We start from the raw sequence: 6000 nt of genomic DNA on the forward strand, positions 1-6000 counted from the left end.
CTATTCATCATAGTTGTGCTTGGTGTTCGTGCTTATCCAAGGCTAGGGCCTGTCTTTCACGTGTATGTTCACATCCGCATCGCATACTTGCCTTGGATCCAAGTATGTGCCAGTCATGTTGTACAGGTTGCAATAGGAAACTCCAACATCTTGTCGTACAAGTTGCAATAGGCAACTCCAACTTGTATGTGACCACGAATAGCGTCAGTCTTCACGTGATTGTAGCACTAGAGCGTATATTATGATTACACCCAGTCCTGTCGTAAGGGTTGCATTAGGCAACTCTGACTTGTGTGCTAGCATAGATTGATGAGCATCAGTCCAGTCGTACAGGTTGCATTAGGCGACTCCGACTTGTGTACTAGCATAGATCGATGAACACCTAATTTTACTTATATTACTGTTGGGATATTATGATGTGGCATACTTTTGGATTTACTGTTGATTTGCATTTGATTTCATACCTATAAGTAGTTTGATTTTCTGGAAACTATACATGTTTTACGGTGAGGGCTTAGTATGTTTAGAAAATAAATGGATTTTATAAACTTTTGTTTTTGCCCACTCACCCTTTTGTTTTTCGCCCTTCCAGGTCCTAGTTAGCTGATTTACTCTGTGGTGTATGAGGAATATCCGGTGGTTCTAACATATCCATAAATAATGTAGGGACTTTTCCCAGTTGTGTATTAAGTACTTAACTAGTTTCGACTACACTACTTTGTCATTTATGCTCTGACCATTTGTATTCTATGTGTTCTACCCACTGCTGCGCACTTACTTTATTAGTCTAAATAAATTCTAGTTTCGGTTTTAATTTATTCACATTTTTACATCTTACACTTTTGGTTACGTCACCTTCGGGTGACAGCCAACATGCCTCGACTTCGGTCGAGGCGTGTCAGTTTGGTATCAGAGCCAAGGTTTTGGTAGTTTTGCATTCCTTGTATGTACTATAAGTCCTAATAATTTTTGATCTCTTATGTTAGAATCATGCCACCTCGTAGATCGCCACTGGTCCCTTATGACACTATTTTTCTCGATTTTGGGCAACTTGGTGAGGCGATCGCCAACGCCATTCAATCTGCACTTCGTCCTCCCCAGAGGACTACCCTAGAAACCATATGCTATCTTCAGATAAATAATTTCTTTGGCAATGAGGGACCTGAGAAATCCGAGGTTTGGATCGACTATGTTGAGAAGACTTTTCGAGTTATGCAGGGACAGGGGAATCTTCCAGATGAAAGATGGGTCAAGACAATGACTTAGTTCTTCTGTTTGGGAGTTGGATCATGGTGGGCTCAGGAGTCATGCCCATTGTCTGCTCAAGATGCCATGAATTGGGATGTTTTCAGGCATTTATTAGAGGCTAGATTCACACCTCCGGAGTACAAGGATCGAAAAAGAGAAGAATTCACAGAGCTGAAGCAAGGTAAAATGTCGGTCACAGAGTACCACCAAAAGTTCATCGACTTATCCCGTTATTGTCCTGAGATCGCTTAGAATCCTAGAGAGATGCTCCATTATTTTAAGAAGAGGACTCGTAAGCGATTGTGTTTTTTGGCGACTTCTACTCCCTGCTCCACCTACCAAGATTTTTTTGAGGTTTTGCTTCGTGTTAAAGATTCTGAGAATGCTCCTGATGATGACGATGATGAAGAGGATAATAATAATAATAATGCTTAGAGGAATAATAACAGGGGATAGTTATCTTTTGGCCCTCGAAAGACTCAGAATTTCAAGATAAGTGGTAATAGTTCTGGATCGTTGGGCGGTGGTTCGAGTTCCAATACATCGTGACAGGGCATCAAGTCCACAAGCAATTCCCGTTTTCAGAATCAAAGGAACCCTAGCAATTTTGGTGCTCCGCTCTGTTGCAGATGCAATAATCGTCATTATGGTGAGTGTAAGTCGTAGTTTGGTACTGAGGTGATTCTGAAAAAAAAAAAAAAAAAAAAAAAAAGTGGCTATAAAAAAAAAATGGGAGCTTTTTTATGTTTGGTAAACATTTAGCTTCAGCTTTTTTTCACAGTTTTGGGTGAAAAAAAGCCAAAAACACAAAGCTACAAAACCTAGCTTTGAAAAACCAGTTTTTTTTTTCACTTCTGTTTTATATAAAAGTTTAACAAACACTATAATACTGCTTTTTTTTTTTTTTTTTTTTTTTTTTTTTTTTTTTTCAAAATCACTTTTACAAAAAAGTTTACCAAACACTCTGTTGCTTTATTTCACAGCTGCTTATTCTCATAACACAGCAGAAATAGTTTTTTTTTTTTTCAAAGCACATCAATACCAAACCAGCCCTAAAAGGGGAAATAGTGGGTGCTATTGTTGCGGTCAAATGGGACACAGAGCTACTCAATGTCCTATGAATCAGAAACCTCAACCTTCTACTCTAGAACCTTTAGTTCTTCTCTTGCAGATTCAAGGACCTAGTACCTATTAGCAGATATGTTATAGAGGTGATTTTCATTATCAGGTTGACATACCTCCAGTACCAAGGAGGAGCATATCAGTATCCGCATGAGGTTCCCCATTACCAGGGCGGCTATCTACAATACCATGGGGGTTATACGCCATATTAGGGTGGCGGAGCACAATGGTACGCTGAAGGACAGTCCCAGAATCTTGATGTAGCCTCTAGTAGTGGCGGTTCGACTAGGCGGACTAATCAGACCAATCAGGGTTGAGGCAATCAGGGATGTGGTAACTAGGGAAGCAGGGGTAGTGGAAGCCGACAGCAAGCACATGATCGTGTCAATCACATCACCTTGCAGGATGCTCAGGGTAACCCCAACTTGATTATGGGTACGTTGAATGTTCTTGGCCATTTTGCTTGAATATTAATTGACTCGGGTGCTATTCATTCGGTTATTTCCCTTGGACATCGTTGATTTCGGTGTTATCTTGGGCATGGATTGGTTAGATTATAATCGTGCCATGTTAAATTGTCACCAGAAGATTGTTACCTTCTATCGACCGATTATGCCTATGGTAACTTTTCTCGGTGAACATAGTGGTCCGAAACATGGAGTTATCTTTGCCATGAGGGCGAAGTAGATGTTAAGGAAGGGTTGTCAAGGCTACTTAGCTCATGTAGTAATGATTGAGGAAACTTCTGCCCGTGTGGAAGACGTTCAAGTATTAAGACATTTTCCTGATGTTTTTCCCAACAATTTACCAGACCTATCACCTAGATCGTGAAGTGGAGTTCACTATCGACCTAATTCCAAGTACCGACCCTATTTCTCTAACTTATTATCATATGGCTCTGGCAGAGTTAAGGGAATTAAAAACCCAATTGCAAGAAATTGTTGAAAAAGGGTTTATTCAGCCGAGAATTTCCCTTTGGGAAGCTCCAGTCTTGTTTATGGGGAAGAAAGATGAAACGTTGAGGTTATGTATCGATTAAAGGCAGCTGAATCGGGTGTTGATTAAAAACCGTTACCCGTTGCCTCGTATCAATGATCTTTTTTATCAGCTTCGTAGTGCTTATGTTTTCTCAAAAATCAATCTAAGGTCTGACTATTACCAGCTGAAGATCAGAAGTGATGATGTTCCGAAAACAGCCTTTTGAACTCGATACGGTCATTATGAGTTTCTTGTGATGCCATTCGGGTTAACTAATGCTCTAGCAGCTTTTATGGACCTGATGAATTAGGTATTCCGTCCGTACCTTGATAGGTTTGTAATTGTTTTCATCAATGACATTCTGGTGTGTTCTAAGAGTGAGGCTGACCTTACTAGACATTTGCGTCTGGTTTTGAAGAAGCTAAGGGAGAATTAATTGTACGCTAAATTCAGTAAGTGCCAGTTTTGGCTGGATCAGGTGTGTTTCTTGGGACGTGTGATATCAGCTCAAGGTGTTCTCATGGATCATCAGAAAGTAGGAGTAGTGGAGAATTGGGAGCAACCTCAAATTGTCACTGAAGTACAAAGTTTTCTTGGTCTTGCTGGCTACTATTAATGCTTTATGAAAGACTTCTCAGCCATAGCCTTGCCTTTGACAAGGTTGACCAGGAAAGGAGTTAATTTTGAATAGAGTGATGATTGTGAACGGAGTTTTCAACAGTTGAAGTACTATTTCACTCATGCGCCTGTCTTGGCACTTCCCGATGACAGTGGGATTTTGAGATCAACAGTGACACCTCTCTGAATGGTCTGGGTTACGTGTTGATGCAACATGGAAAGGTGATCGCGTATGCTTCATGACAATTAAAGCCCTATGAGATGAATTATCCTACTCATGATCTTAAATTGGCAGCTATTGTTTTCGCTTTGAAAATTTGGTGGCACTATCTTTATAGGGAAACGTGTTGAATCTTCACTGACTATAAAAGCCTCAAGTATATCTTTACTTAGAAAGAACTTAATCTCCGGCAGTGTAGATGGATGGAGTTGATCAGTGATTATAACTGCACTATCGAGTATCACCCTGGTCGTGCGAATACTGTAGCAGATGCTCTCAGCAGGAAATCTCATGGTCGACTCAATTCTCTTTATGCATGTCGTGTTCCTCTTCTCACCGACCTAAGATCTACTGGAACCACTTTGGGAGTGGATCACCAGGGAGCTCTACTTGCCAACTTTCAAGTTAGACCAGTTTTATTGGATTGTGTTCTCGAGGCCTAGATGAACCACTCAAAATACCAAGAGTTAAAGCAAGCGGTGTTAAACGACAATATGGGAGATCTAAGGATTCAAAGGCCTGATGGTATGCTTATGCAAGGTGATTGAATGTATGTACCAAAAGTGGAAGAACTGAATAAAGAAATACTTGATGAGGCGTATATCTCAGCTTATGCGATGCATCCCGGGAGTACTAAAATGTATCATATTATTCGACCTTTTTACTACTAGCCGGGGATGAAAAGAGAAATTGCGGAGTACATGAGTCGTTGTCCGATCTGTCAGCAGGTCAAGGCAAAAAGAAAGAAACCATTCGGGTTGCTACAACCACTTCCTATACCTTAGTGGAAATGGGAAGATATCACAATGGATTTCGTGTACAAGCTACCTCGTACACGAAATGGCTATGATGGTATTTGGGTGATTGTAGATCGGCTTACCAAGTTAGCGCATTTTCTACTTGTTCGTGAAAACTACTCTTTTAGTCGGTTAGCCGAACTTTTTGTCTCTAAAATTATCAAGTATCATGGCGTTCCAGTTAGTATTATTTCTGATCGGACCCCAGATTTACTTCGAAATTCTGGGTAACTTTGCAAGAAGCTTTAGGTTTAAAGTTACTCTACAGCATCACCTATCATCCTAAAACCGATGGGCAATCAAAGAGAACTATTCAGACATTGGAAGACATGCTGAGTTCTTCAGTCCTGCAGTTCAGAGATGCATGGAACAAGTGCTTACCTTTGATAGAATTCGCTTATAATAACAACTTTCACTCCAGCATTGGTATGTCACCATTTGAGGCGCTTTATGAGAAACCTTGTCGTACACCGTTGTGTTGGTCCAATGTAGGCGAAAGAGTTTTGGTTGGTCTTGAAATCGTAGATGAGATGACACAGAGTTTTGGTTGGTCCTGAAATCATAGATGAGATGACACAGAATATCCAAGTGATAAAGGCTAACCTAAAAGTAGCACAGGATTGACAAAAGAGTTTAGATGACACACATTTGACATATAGAGTATATAAGGTTGGAGATTGGGTATTCTTAAAGTTGTCACCCTGGAAAGGCATTGTACATTTTGGGAAGAAAAGAAAGCTAAGTCTTCGTTACATTGGACTTTATCAGATTATCGAGCGAGTAGGTGAAGTTGCTTACCAACTTGATCTACCTCGAGAGTTATCAAGAGTGCATAATGTGTTCCACGTATCTATGCTATGGAGATACATCTCTGATCCGTCACATGTAATTCCTCTTCAGCCGTTAGAGATTAACCCAGATTTGACTTATGATGAGGTTCTAGTGACAATAAAACCATTCGGATGGTGAAAATCTTATGAAGGAACCACTATGTTAAAGAAGCTACTTGGGAGACAG

Source organism: Pyrus communis, chromosome 1, assembly GCF_041283825.1.
Source record: "Pyrus communis isolate YQ-2024b chromosome 1, ASM4128382v1, whole genome shotgun sequence".
Taxonomy (NCBI): Eukaryota; Viridiplantae; Streptophyta; class Magnoliopsida; order Rosales; family Rosaceae; genus Pyrus; species Pyrus communis.